This window comes from Tiliqua scincoides, chromosome 13 (assembly GCF_035046505.1).
Source record: "Tiliqua scincoides isolate rTilSci1 chromosome 13, rTilSci1.hap2, whole genome shotgun sequence".
Lineage (NCBI taxonomy): Eukaryota > Metazoa > Chordata > Lepidosauria > Squamata > Scincidae > Tiliqua > Tiliqua scincoides.
The window spans coordinates 10,451,733-10,464,678 of NC_089833.1; the positions used below are offsets into that span (position 1 = coordinate 10,451,733).

Sequence of the window (12,946 nt, forward strand, 5' to 3'; positions counted from 1 at the left end):
GGAAAGGCTATGGCGTTTGGGCCTCTTCAGCCTAGAAAAGAGGAGCCTGAGGGGGGACATGATTGAGACATACAAAATTATGCAGGGGATGGACAGAGTGGATAGGGAGATGCTCTTTACACTCTCACATAACACCAGAACCAGGGAACATACGCTAAAATTGAGTGTTGGGAGAGTTAGAACAGACAAGAGAAAATATTTCTTTACACAGCGTGTGGTTGGTCTGTGGAACTCCTTGCCACAGGATGTGGTGATGGCGACTGGCCTGGACGCCTTTAAAAGGGGATTGGACAAGTTTCTGGAGGAAAAATCCATTACAGGGTACAAGCCATGATGTGTATGTGCAACCTCCTGATTTTAGAAATGGGCTATGTCAGAAGGCCAGATGCAAGGGAGGGCACCAGGATGAGGTCTCTTGTTATCTGGTGTGCTCCTTGGGGCATTTGGTGGGCCGCTGTGAGATACAGGAAGCTGGACTAGATAGGCCCATGGCCTGATCCAGCGGGGCTGTTCTTATGTTCTTAAACTACAATTCCCAGGAGGCCTTGCAGGTCTCTTGTTATCTGGTGTGCTCCCTGGGGCATTTGGTGGGCTGCTGTGAGATACAGGAAGCTGGACTAGATGGGCCTCTGGCCTGATCCAGTGGGGCTCTTCTTATGTTCTTAACTACAATTCCCAGGAGGCCTTGCAGGTCTTCTTGTTATCTGGTGTGCTCCCTGGGGCATTTGGTGGGCCGCTGTGAGATACAGGAAGCTGGACTAGATGGGCCTATGGCCTGATCCAGTGGGGCTGTTCTTATGTTCTTATGAGGGGAATGGAGCAGAAGAGGAAGCCAGGAGAAGAGACTGAAGGGCTAGAACGTCTGGGATATTCTTGTCCTCCGCTCTCCTCTCTTTCACACGTCTTTTTCCTCTCCATTTCCCTCAGAGAGAACAAGGAGAAGCGAAAGTGGTTGGCACTCTGCCATATAAGGGGAACGGTCTGTGTTTGGCATGACACCTCAGATCCTGGCAAATCTCAGGCAAATGTTGGGCAGTTCCCTAATGTGGTGACCCTCAGGGAGTGGATCTGACATGATGCATGTTCTACCAATGGTAATTAAACATCGTATGACACAATCTAGAACATTTCATTTCCTGGCAGGATCTTGGTGTCCCCATAAACACTGAGGCATCAGGGCATATTATAATAGGAAAAATGGACCTGGATTCAGAAGTGCTGGTTACGGCTGGAGAAAACACCTTCCATGGACTCCTCACGTTAAACATCACCAATGTAGGTACAATGTTGGCATTTCCAATGAGTATTTCTTACCAGGTGTCCCCGTTTGGGCATGGAGCTCGGAGTAATAGCACACAACTATTAGACTGATTTTAGATTTACTCTCACAGGCAAGACAAGAGCTGCATGCATTGCTGGTGCATAATCTCCAAGGTCCTGTCCGTCTTGCCATTCCTGGGAGGACAGCGGTCGATTTAATTTTGGAAAAGAAAAGTGCCATTCGGAAAAGGTTCCTTCAGTTCAATGTGGACGGCAAACAGGTAACTACATCTCCATTTACTGGATATAGCATAGATTTTTTTTTAATTCAAGTGTTAAGCTTAGATGGTAATTCTATGCATGCTTACTAGGCAGGAAGTCCCTTTGAACCTATGGGGTTACTATCTGCATAAGCTTGCATAGAATTCTGCTGTGAATGAATTAAAGGATTAAATTAACAGTGCAATCTCATGCACATCTAAACCCCTGTGAATTCAATAGGATTTACTCTTAGGTAAGTGTGTACAGGTTGACCCTCGTTATTCATGGGGGGGATCCATTCCTGGTACCCCCCACTGATACCAAAACTCACAAATAATGGTGGGGGCCATCAGAGGACCTCCCTGGACCTCAGAAAGCCTCCCAGATGTGGCCGGAAGGCACTTATGGTTGTGTCCTGGAGGTCAGGTGAAGCAGAGGATCCAGCACCCGTGCTAAGTCAAACCCACAGATAGAGGCCCCTCTGGTATAGGATTATGGCCTAAACGAGACTTATTTGGGGTACTCAGATGACTCATTTCAAATATCAGCTGATCAACTGCGGAACAGAATATTAGCTCTTCCCTTAATATTTCTATTTAATTATTTTCACCATTGTTTGTTTGTTTTTTTACCAACAACTCTTCTTCTCCACATACCCTCCCACCATCTTCATCATTCATCAGTAAATAGGAAGCTCTGGTTAACTTTTTGCCTTCTGCTCCAATAAAGATTGCACAGTGGTTTCTATGCAACCTTCCCCAAAGCATGGATAAAGTGATCTCCCACCCCCCACCCCTTTTCATTTCTAATCTCACAAAAGCTCACCTCACACTTTGCCTCCCTTAACAAAACAGATTACGGAGGAGCTGAGCTACGCTCAGAAGCCGGACTACATAGCTCTTAAGTACAAGCTCAGGCATAATTTGGAAGGTCTGCAGGCCTGGTGGATGGAAGATGAGATAGAACTGCAGGTAGGTCTTTCATAGTTTGGCACAGCAGTGCAGGCACACATTCAGACACAACATGGTGCACAGGAGTGTGGGGGAATGAGAGATGTCTGGATTTCTTCCAAAAATATTATCCAATGTGCAATTAATGCATTGGAACTCACAAGTTATTGGTTACCATAGCTAAATAGAACCACCAGGTTCAAAAAATATCATTCTTTGGGGACTGGCCACTGTGGAAACAAGATGTTGGACTCGATGGACAAACAAGGCTCCTCTTATGCTCATAAATCCACTAAAGTAGCATTTCTCAAACTGTGGGTTGGGACCCATTTGATGGGTTGTGACCCAATTTCTGGTGGGTCCCACAGAGCCTCCAATGAAAACATGGGTGACGGAACGATCCGATTACATTAACTCAAACCCTGAGGCTGTTCAGAAATCTGATATCTGCTCAGTGCCCTGCAAAGAGCTGAGATCCTGCAGTTTGCAAGCTGGTGTCAATATAGGGAGATCGATATTTGAGCATCTTTTTTCTGGTGCATTTCCCCCCCCCCCCCATCAATGTCCAAAGTCCATCAATGATAGGTCCTGGGGGCAGGTGAAGGCTGGGTCACGTCACTAAGCCCCTCAAGCTTTGAGGCTGTTCATTAGGGTTGCCTCGTTATGAGCAATTGATCGAGTGTTTTTTTTTTGCAAATAACCAAAATATTACTTGTAAATCAATCAGTAAAAATATCATTTTTACTGAAATATTATAAAATATTTCTTTACTCAGCGTTTGGTTGGTCTGTGGAACTCCTTGCCACAGGATGTGGTGATGGCGTCTAGCCTGGACGCCTTTAAAAGGGGATTGGACAGGTTTCTGGAGGAAAAATCCATTACGGGGTACAAGCCATGATGTGTATGTGCAACCTCCTGATTTTAGAAATGGGTTATGTCAGAATGCCAATGCAAGGGAGGGCACCAGGATGCAGGTCTCTTGTTATCTGGTGTGCTCGCTGGGGCATTTGGTGGGCCGCTGTGAGATACAGGAAGCTGGACTAGATGGGCCTATGGCCTGATCCAGTGGGGCTGTTCTTATGTTCTTATGTTTATGTTCTTATATGATCATTCTCCTTTTTTTTAAGTCTCGTAAAGCCAGATGAACCTTGATAGAGTGTCATTTTAAAAAGTGAGTCCCAGTGCTAAACAGTTTGAGAACAACTGCATTAAACACCATAAAATTACAGCAATGAGCATTTTGGAAGCTCCCCTTTGCCCATAACTTGAATATTATGATCACAAGCTTATTCTTTGTATGGTGTTTGCACGGAGATGTTATTTATCAAATATCTATGCCTACTAAAGGTTTATTGAGTTGAGTTTATTTATTTCACATTTTTTATACCACCCTTACTCCAAAGAGCTCAGGGCGGTGTACACAGCTGCTCCCCTTCTCCTTGCAACAACCCTGTGAGGTAGGTGAGGCTGAGAGAAAGTGACTGGCCCAAGGTCACCCAGCAAGCTTTGTGGCTAAGGGGGGATTTGAACCTGGATCATCCAGGTCTAAGTCCACCTCCCCAACCACTACACCACCCTGGCTCTCTTTATGATCATATCCAGGTTGCTGCTATCCTGAAAGATGTCAAGAACTTCACGGTGAGAGTTCAGTATGGCTCCTGCTGGGTAACTGTTGGAGGACAAATCCAAAAAACCAATGGAAGCCTGGATTTAAGGGGGAACCTCCAGCACAAATGGCCGCGGCTACTACAAGCAGATATCCCAGAAGCTATTCAAGTGTGTATGCATGTTTTTTTGTTTTTTTGTTTTTTTCTAATGTTTTCACTTCCAGAAAGTATTTGACAAAAGCATATTTGGCATGACCAAAATGAATGGCATCTAGCATGACCGAGCATATCTTTTCCTTTGGGAGAGCTGGACATTTCGTGGCTCTGTTTGGATTGATATTTGGAAAATGACATCCAGGGCCACCCCAAGACTTGCAGGGTGATGTGCCAGCCTCTGCACTTCTTGTGCCATGGATTGAAAAAGGAGAAGGTGGACAGAGTGGAAGAGGAAGTGTGAAGGAGAGGAGAGGTGGTGGTTGGCAACCTTCAGTCTCGAAAGACTATGGTATAAGCCTACAGCACCCAGTATTCCCAGGCGGTCTCCCATCCAAGTACTAACCAGGCCTGACCCTGCTTAGCTTCCGAGATCAGACGAGATCAGGCATGGAAAGACTATGGTATAAGCCTACAGCACCCAGTATTCCCAGGCGGTTTCCCATCCAAGTACTAACCAGGCCTGACCCTGCTTAGCTTCCGAGATTAGACGAGATCAGGCATGGAAAGACTATGGTATATGTCTACAGCACCCAGTATTCTCAGGCGGTCTCCCATCCAAGTACTAACCAGGCCTGACCCTGCTTAGCTTCCGAGATTAGACGAGATCAGGCATGGAAAGACTATGGTATAAGCCTACAGCACCCAGTATTCCCAGGCGGTCTCCCATCCAAGTACTAACCAGGCCTGACCCTGCTTAGCTTCTGAGATCATGGTATAAGCCTACAGCACCCGGTATTCTCAGGCGGTCTCCCATCCAAGTACTAACCAGGCCTGACCCTGCTTAGCTTCCAAGATCAGACAAGATCAGGAATGTGCAGGGTAACAGTTGCTGCGCCTATCACTCTCCTCGGGCCCAACTCTAAAGCCAAATGGACCATTTGCTTCCAACTGTGCCCCACACTAGGGTAATCTACTCTAGTCAAATACACACACAAATAAACATTTTGTTTGTTTACTTGTAGGTTTACATGTACAGGCCCTCATATCCTCAGATACTGTATCTGTGATTTCGGTTATCTGTAGATGGGGGGGCCGTGCCCATTAACGTGTTTTAGAATTTAGAGACGTAACCCTGTGACAATGTCCTGCTTAACAAGGTCGCTATAAGCTTACAAGCATATAGCGATGTTCAGGATGCCTTCTGGCAGCCTGGATTCTTGAAAAAAAACTAGATCGGGTTTAACAGGAAGCAGAACTTTTTAAGCACACATTTTGATGGCTTTATAGTCTACCATAGATATATAAAGTATACAATCGATTGTATTTATAGCGACCTTGGCGATGGGGACCTGCAAAAAAAAAATGTTTCCCAAATAGGCCTTCATAAGGCCTCTCCTCTCCTCTATGCTCTCTCTTCTACTCCTTTTCCAATTCAGGGAGGGGGAAGAGAAGCAGTAAAGGTGAGTGGGTGGGTGGAGGCGGGTGTCAGCCCTGTCAATCTGCTGCCCTGAGGCAACCGCCTCAACTAGCCTCATAGATGAGCCGGCAATAGTGATACCGAACATATATTCTCTTTTAGGCACTGATGTCATTCAAAGTTAACACCCCTCAAGAGAGACGAACACAGACTGTGGCTGGGAAAGCACTGATTACGTATTCTGCTAATTCTATCCATGTGGACCATCCAAGTGATATTTGCTGCTGCGGTCAACACAGTGATGTGGAACTAGCAACGTCTAGCTGTCAGAAGGCAATCAATCTGACTTTCATGCTGCAGAAGTTAGGTAGGGCCCATGCCTTTCCTTTTGGTATATGTAGTACTGTACTGTTGGCAACTTTCAGTCCCGAGAGACTCTGGTATCACGCTCTGAATGGTGGTTCTGGAACAGTGTCTAGTGTGGCTGAAAAGGCCGATTCGGGAGTGACAATCCCTTCCACACTGGGAGCAAGTGCAGTCTGTCCCTGGTCTGTCTCCTTGGCTGTGGGCCTTCCTTCTTTGCCTCTTTGCCTCAGTCTGTTGGCCAAGTGTCTCTTCAAACTGGGAAAGGCCATGCTGCACAGCCTGCCTCCAAGCAGGCTGCTCAGAGGCCAGGGTTTCCCACTTGTTGAGGTCCACTCCTAAGGCCTTCAGATCCCTCTTGCAGATGTCCTTGTATCGCAGCTGTGGTCTACCTGTAGGGCGCTTTCCTTGCACGAGTTCTCCATAGAGGAGATCCTTTGGGATCCGGCCATCATCCATTCTCATGACAAGACCAAGCCAAAGCAGGCGTCTCTGTTTCAGCAGTACATACATGCTGGGGATTCCAGCTTGTTCCAGGACTTTGTTGTTTGGAACTTTGTCCTGCCAGGTGATGCCGAGGATGCGTCGGAGGCAGTGCATGTGGAAAGTGTTCAGTTTCCTCTCCTGTTGTGAGCGAAGAGTCCACGACTCGCTGCAGTACAGAAGTGTAAAGTAGGACTTAAGTTACTACTTGAGGCTAATACAGCATATAGTGTCTAAGGGCCCAATCCTATCCAACTTTCTAGCTCTGGTGTAACCACAATGCAGCCCTGTGGTAAGGGAACACATGTTCCTACCTTGAGAAGGCCCCAGTGATTACCCTTCCACCACAGGATACAGCACACACCACACTGGCACAACTGCACCAGCACTGGAAAATTGAGTAGGATTGGGCCCTAAGACAGTTATCAATCGGGCTAGAATCTTGCCTCTGCCAGATGTTCTTCACTCAGCCACAGTCTTCCCCATCTGCAATATGGGGATAAAAATACTTACTTTGCAGGGTTATTGTAAGGGTTCCATTGGGTTAATTCATCTTTGCATACTTATAAAGCACTATTCAGATCTTATATCTGTCATGGACTCTCCGCTCACCACAGGAGAGGAAACTGAACGCTTTCCACATGCGCTGCCTCCAACGCATTCTCGGCATCACTTGGCAGGACAAAGTTCCTAACATCACAGTCCTGGAACATGCTGGAATCCCTAGCATGTATGCACTGCTGAAACAGAGACGCCTGCGTTGGCTCGGTCATGTCGTGAGAATGGATGATGGCTGGATGCCAAAGGATCTCCTCTAGGGAGAACTCGTGCAAGGAAAGCGCCCTACAGGTAGACCACAGCTGCGATACAAGGACATCTGCAAGAGGGATCTGAAGGCCTTAGGAGTGGACCTCAACAGGTGGGAAACCCTGGCCTCTGAGCGGCCCGCTTGGAGACAGGCTGTGCAGCATGGCCTTTCCCAGTTTGAAGAGACACTTGGCCAACAGACTGAGGCAAAGAGGCAAAGAAGGAAGGCCCATAGCCAGGGAGACAGACCAGGGACAGACTGCACTTGCTCCCGGTGTAAAAGAGATTGTCACTCCCGGATTGGCCTTTTCAGCCACACTAGACGCTGTTCCAGAACCACCTTTCAGAGCGCGATACCATAGTCTTTCGAGACTGAAGGTTGCCAATAAAATTCAGATCTTACGTCTTAATCGGTTCACAGGCTTTGAACTTGTGTTTCCACCTCTCTAAATTGAACATTGTACTGCGGGGTTTCTCAAACTGTGGGTCACGACCCACTTGGCGGGTCTCAACCCAATGTCTGGTGGATTGTGACCCTCTCTCACCCTCTTTTGCTCCTGCTTGGCTCCAAATCTGAGCCATTCCGGAAGCTGAATGACTTATGGGGATGGTGGGGAGGCCCTCTTCTGGGTCACGTCAGGCTGGCAACCCACTGTAATGGCCTCTGAGGACTACAGAAGCCTCAGAGTCACATCTCGTTTTCAGAAATAAACAGGAAGTGGATTTCCAAAAACCAGAAGTGACTTTCTGAGGCTTCTGTAAACCGGTTTGAGACCCACAAGGGCCAGTACAGTGGGTTGCCGGTCCATCACAGCCCAAAAGAGGCTTCCTCACCCTCCTGATAAGTCATTCTGTTGTTGTGACCTACCACATTGGTCAAGGTGGGCCGTGACACCGAGAAGTTTGAGAACCACCATTGTGCTGTATATTAAAACATTTCCTGTTAAAAAAAAAACCAGGAGGAGAAGACAGTGGGCACCTGCCTCCATTTTACCTCCTCTACTTTTCTTTCTCCTCTTTCCCTTCCCTGGATTTGAAGAGGAAGAAGGGAGTGGAGGAGAGGAGAGTAGTCCGCAAAAGTGTCTTTTGATTTATTGCGACTAAAGGGAGAAAAAAGAAATTTTGATTCAAAACTCCCAATCAGAATTGTTTTTCCTGTTTTATTTCATCCCAGAAAACAAAGCCCGACTAGCATTTAAAGGAGAATGCAACAACAAAACCGTGACTGTCATTCTGGAGGTCTTCTCTGGCGCTGAACCACACGGGCCCTTTGAACTGACGGCAGAATTTACACATTCGCTCAGTCACCTCCAGTACCTTGGGATCCCCTTCAACCTCAAAGTAAGAACCAAGGAGGTATCTAAGCATCGTGGCCATGCAGCAGCCAAACCAGCCCTTGTTTTCATCCTGATTTGGGAGCTAAGAGGGAATTGTTGTACAACAGGGGTGCCAAAACCCCGGCCCTGGGGCCACTTGCGGCCCTTGAGGCCTCTCAATGCGGCCCTCACGGAGCCCCAAATGAGCCTCTGGCCCTCTGGAGATTTGTTGGAGCCCACACTGGCCCGATGCAACTGCTCTCAGTGTGAGGGCAACTGTTTAACGTCTCACGTGAGCTGTGGATGAGGTTTCCCTCCACTGCTTGTTGTTTCACATCTATGATGCAGTAGCAGCAGCAAAGGAAAGGCCAGCCTTGCTTTGTGCAAGGCCTTTTATAGGCCTTGAGCTATTGCAAGACCTTCATTCATTCACATAAGTTCCATGTTTAATATATTCATTTATGTAAACTTATGTAAGTTGATTCAAATTTTTAAATGTAAATTAGTTTTCTTTCCCCGGCCCCCGACACAGTGTCAGAGAGACGATGTGGCCCTCCTGCCAAAAACTTTGGACACCCCTGTTGTACAACTATGGGGCTGATCACCCCTATATTCTTAATAATAATAATGGTGATGATGATATAGCTAAGTTATGTTTCCCTTTTTTCCCCCCATTTACTCCTTCAGTTGACACTCCTTGAGGTTCTATCTACAAACAAGACTGAAGGGACCCTGAAAGTGGCTTGTGACTCAGACCTGAGTCTCCTGTTTGTGTTCAGTGCCCAGAATGAATGGCAAAGGTAAGAGGATGGCCTTGTCCAGCGTTCAGACTTCATCTCTTCGCCCTCGTCTAAATGCAGATGAAAAAGAAGGTTTGGAAAGGAGAAAGTCTGGATGTAAACAGATGGTGGATTCACATCTCTGTATTTGAGGTCAAAGTGGGCTAGCCTAAGACCTCTTCACAGGGACAGCCCATCCATGTGGCGAGGCGAGGTGCAAGGTTGCATCAGGGGCAAATTGCAGGGGGTGCAAGAGTATGGTGGTCTTGGGATGTCCTTCGCCCTGAGTCTGCCGCTGCTACCGCCTCCCTCTAGCCTGCCACAAATGTAACTTCATCAGTCCACTTCCTGCCCACTAAATCAAGCAGAAAATGGATCACCCACCTCCTTACCTTGCTCCTTTCCAGTGCCGCCGGTGGGGGACGCAGAGGGTGTGGGCCGCACCAGATGACGTGTGTGTGGGGGGTGACACCACTACTGGCCCAAATTTTTTAAATCTTGGTATTTTTGAATAATGCCATTATGTTATATATCCATCAATGTGTAATTGGATGCAGAATGCTATGAAACAAACTGTGTTGAAATCTCTCTCTTATATCAAAGTTTAGAGCCAAAAAACTAGTGGGGTGGGGCAATGGTACATCACCAGGCCCACTGCCTGGGGTTTTGCTCCACCCACTGAATGGGTGGAGGTCCATCATGGGAATGATGTGCTGGCCTCCTGCATTGGGTGATGCAAGCTCTCCAGACGACACTTCTCCTTGCATGGCTTCTTTCAACATGGTAATGCAGGGCTTCCAGGCTGATTTACAGAGACTGTGTGGACAAAGGAGCTCCTTCATTTGCAAGGTGCCTTTGATCAAACCGGGAATCCTGCACTTCTGCAAAAGATGAACCTGTGTGAGGAGCACAGTAGGGGGTGGCTTTTGTTTGTGTAGAGGCAGCAGACCCAAGATGACATCAGGGCATGCCTCCATTCCCCTTGGCCTCTGAAGCAGCACAGCAAACTCATCCTTAGCCAGCACCTGTCCTGCCCCTGGATTTGCAGAGGAAGTCGAGCCCTAGTTCTGCTTGGTTCCTCCTGCTTGGGCAGGAGGTCTGGTCTAGAGGGTAGAGCCTCCATTTGCCTGAAGGTAACATCCGCAGGTCGCCAGTTCGAGGCCACCGGCACCGTGAATGGTGAGACCTTGAAGCAGCTGACAAGCTGAGCCGAGTTATTCCACCTGCTCTTTGGTGTGAGCGAAGAAGCGTCTTGGCTGCCCTCCATGTGAGAGATGAAGCAGCTGCCTGTCAGCTTGCGTGGGAGGAAACTGGAGGCCAGAATGTGATACCAGATCAGAAAGATCCATCTGAAATGTTGTGGTTCTTGAAAGATAGGACCTTTCTTCAATTGTAAAAATCCCTACGGGGATTTAGAACAGCCTGCCTTTGTAAACCGCCTTGAATAAAGTCTGAGGAGAAATCTGACAACCAAGAAAGGCAGTATATAAATACCTGTAGTTTAGTAGTAGTAGTAGTTCCCCAGAGCTGGTGAAAGAGCTGTTTTGATGAGGTTCTACAGGCCTATCAAGAGCCTGCACAATATTATTGACTCAGCACCACCTCTCTTTTCCCTAGTGAAGAATTCAGCATCAAGTCTCTCCAGAACCTGCCATTACTCCTTCAGTATTTGCCCAGCATGGTTGAATTTTCCTCAAAGGTAAACTCTTTGTCTGGATAGGTTTTTATGCTCCTTCCCATTTCTCAGGATTCTCGCTGCCTGACCATATGAAACATGGTGCTAAGTTGGGCCAGCCCTAATTGAAAACAGAGGAAAGCAAGTGGGACTTTCTTGGGAAAATAACTTGGTGCTGCTGCAGTCAGGGCTGGCCCATTCAGAAGGTCAAGTGAGGCTGTTGCCTCAGGCAACAGCTTGACAGAGGCATACCCATTCTTATCTGTCTAACCGGTTTCTCTGCTCCCTCTCCAACTGTGTCCTGGATATGAAAAGGAAGAGACAAATGGTAACTATGGAACAGGAGAGTGGCGGGCTAGAACATGGGAGACTCTCTAGGCCACCACTCTCCTAACTCTACACTTCCTTTCCTACTCTGTTCCCCAACTCCTTTTTGAAACCCAGATAGTGGAGGAAGGAGGAGGAATGTAGGGTGGGGGCCAGCACAGCACAGAATAAAGATGGTGGCATTTGGTGTGCCTGCTCGATTCCAGGAGGTCTTTGGCCAGCCCTGGGCTGCAGCAGTCCTACAAAAACAAGACTGCAGTCCTATCCACACTTACCTGGAAGTAAGTCCCATGGCCTATAGTGGGACTTACTATATGAGTAAGTCCCACTTACTTATGGAGTACCTCATTTGCAATCCAGCTTATTCCATTTTCTGTTGGGTTTTTATTGCCAAAGGAAGAGTGTGAAGACTTCCACTGTCTAAAACAGGGGTACCCAAACCCCGGCCCTGGGGCCACTTGCGGCCCTCGAAGCCTCTCAATGCGGCCTCACGGAGCTCTCAGTCTCCAATGAGCCTCTGGCCCTCCAGTGATTTGTTGGAGCCCACACTGGCCCGATGCAACTGCTCTCAGTGTGAGGGCAACTGTTTGACCTCTCGGTGAGCTGTGGGATGAGGGCTTCCTCCACTGCTTGCTGTTTCACATCTGTGATGCAGTAGCGGCAGAAAAGGAAAGGCCAGCCTTGCTTTGTGCAAGGCCTTTTATAGGCCTTGAGCTATTGCAAGACCTTCATTCATATAAGTTCATCTTTAATATATTCATTTATGTAAACGTATGTAAATTTATTCAAATTTGAAATGTAAATTAATTTTTTTCCCTGGCCCCCGACACAGTGTCAGAGAGACAGTGTGGCCCTCCTGCCAAAAACTTTAGACACCCCTGGTCTAAAATAAAGTGAAATCTCTGCTGTAACTCTTTTAGGTGAATTATTCCACCAAAGAAAGAGAAGAAAAACTTTCCATCCACATGGAAAACAAGGACTACTTCTTCCTGACAAAAGTAATGTCCCCTGGGCCCAACTGCACACAAGTCCTTCAGCTGACGCACTCGATGCCCCAGGTTGGTACCCCCAATGCTCCGGACTTGATATGAAATAATTAATACCTAAATAAGAAAGTGAGAAAATGAACAATAACCAAGCCTTGTGTTCAGGTGCTAAAAAGATGACACAGCAAATATTAGGAGCCATGCAAATCATGTTGCAGATACTATATGGGCATAAAAACATGTGAAGAGCCCAGCTGAATCAGACCAAGGGGTCCATCTCATCCCACATCTTGTTTCCTACAGGGGCCTGCCAGCTGCCTCTGAAATGCCCACAAGCAGGTGGTGAAAGGGGACCCTTCACCTCCCCTTACTCCCAGCTGACTCTACGAGAGCCCAGGGGAGGAAGCAATCTCTCACTTCAATCTCTTCATCATTACATTCCTGCAAGCCTTAATCAGCAGATCTATCTAGACATGACAACTATGTGCTACCTCTGGGTTTGCCAGCAGTGTACCACTGAATCCCAGTTTCAGGGGCTTAATGGCGGGGGCAGGAGGTC

The 12,946-nt window shown here is 47.4% G+C and overlaps 1 long non-coding RNA gene across 1 annotated transcript; it reads left to right on the forward strand.

Moving 5' to 3' along the window:
• The first annotated feature begins 9,342 nt into the window (after positions 1-9,342).
• Positions 9,343-12,453, forward strand: LOC136663580 (uncharacterized). Its single transcript, XR_010795029.1, has 3 exons — positions 9,343-9,420; positions 11,017-11,098; positions 12,322-12,453. It is a non-coding gene; the product is annotated as an uncharacterized lncRNA (long non-coding RNA).
• The last annotated feature ends 493 nt before the right edge of the window (positions 12,454-12,946 follow it).